The 1,679-nt window shown below is 41.7% G+C and overlaps 1 protein-coding gene across 1 annotated transcript in view; it reads left to right on the top strand.

The window, feature by feature from the left end:
* Window positions 1-1,679, top strand: part of LOC102821187 (long-chain-fatty-acid--CoA ligase ACSBG2-like) — a 54,126-nt gene that overhangs the window by 22,025 nt on the left and 30,422 nt on the right. The gene's annotated exons all lie outside the window — the stretch shown is intronic.

Raw genomic sequence — 1,679 nt, 5'->3', positions numbered from 1 at the left:
GGGGTGTCCACTCACTCAGGCACCCCTATAGTCACCAGAATGAGGTGCTCAGACAGCAAGGGACCAATAAACAGATACAAAAAGAAAAGAATGTCCACACCTTTATCTCCATGGTTCTGTCAGGCATCCGTCGCTGCTCTGATCCTTCCCCCACTTGGTCTCACCCAAGATGGTGGCTCTGGGAGCAGCTGAGCATCTTGAATTAGAAAGCAATGGATTTCTTGCTTCTGCTACCAATTTCCCTACCTGTTAGCCTTCCAACCTTCTAAATATTCCTTTATATGTGATTCAGAGTTCTGGCACCATCCTCTGAGCCTGCTTGGACCGGTATTCTGTGTTGTTGCTGGCGGAGCTCCTCATTGCACTTCCACCCGAGTCGCCATCTTGTTTGTTCTCTCAATACATCTTGATTGCATGCTTAATCAATATCAGATAGAAGAAGTTGGTAGAATTCTTCAAACTCATCATCACTGGCTTTAGTGGTTGGTGCATAAATTTGAATAATAGTACTAACTGATCTGACTTGTATGTGCATAAATATTGTCCTATCACAGACAGCATTGTACCTCATGACAGATCTTGAAATGGTCTTTTGGATGTTGAATGCGACACCATTCCTCTTCAATTTGTCATTCCCAGCATAGTAAGCCATGTAATCATCAGATTCAAAATGGCCAATAGCTGTCCATTTCAGCTCACAAATGCCTAGGATATCGATGTTTATGTATCCCACTTCATTTTTTGACAACTTCCAATTTTCTTAGATTCATACTTTGTGTATACCATGTTAATGGGTGTTTACAGCTGTTTCTCCTCATTTTGAGTTGTGCCCCATCAGCAAATGAAGGTTCCAAAGGCTTTACTTCATTCGTGTCATCACAATCAACTCTACTTTGAGGAGGCAGCTCTTCCCCAGTCTCATTTTGAGTGCCTTCCAACCTGAGGGCACTATATCTGAAAATATTCTGGTGCTCTTCATCATGTTTCAATATTCAATATTCTGGTGTTATCTAACAGAATACTGCTCAGTTTCCTCTCCCAGCAAGTCTTCAATCCGCTTCTCTAATATTTCCTCTGAATTCAGGGTCCCAGGAGTTTCATCTGTGGGTTTCATTTGGTCTCTCATCTCTTGATTGTAGAGGAGCTATCTGTGTAGTGCATCTGCTGAGTGTGTCATATTGCCGCCCATTTGATTTCCTGACTGTGGATCCAAATAAAATGAAGTCTTTCACAATTTCAATATTTTTTTGTCTTCTTTACATTAAGATGTAGTCCATACTGAAGGCTGTGGTCTTTGATCTTCATCGGTACGCGTTTGAAGTCCTCTTAGCTTCCAACAAGCAAGGTTGTATCATGTGCATATTACAGGAAAAGCTACTGGGACAAGCTTGGATGAACTGAAAAGCTAATGCACGCCGACTCGTGAGGACCCATATGCTGTGTAGCAGAGTAGAACTGTGTTCCACGGGGTTTAAAGTGACTGATTTTTTTAAAGTATATCAGGCCTTTCTTATGAGGCTCCTCTGGGTAGGTTCAAAAAGTTACCAAGTCAGTGAACCATTTGTGTGTTGGTACTAAACAAATGAACAACAACAACAAAAATTGTCAAGTCAATTCTGACTCCTGTGGCCCCATGTCATTAAAAGTAGAACAGCTCTGTAACATTTTCATGGCTGCTG

The sequence above is a fragment of the Chrysochloris asiatica genome, unplaced genomic scaffold (assembly GCF_000296735.1).
Source record: "Chrysochloris asiatica unplaced genomic scaffold, ChrAsi1.0 scaffold00125, whole genome shotgun sequence".
Taxonomy (NCBI): domain Eukaryota; kingdom Metazoa; phylum Chordata; class Mammalia; order Afrosoricida; family Chrysochloridae; genus Chrysochloris; species Chrysochloris asiatica.
Note: the sequence above shows the minus strand (reverse complement) of the source record. Positions and strands in the feature narration are given on the sequence as shown.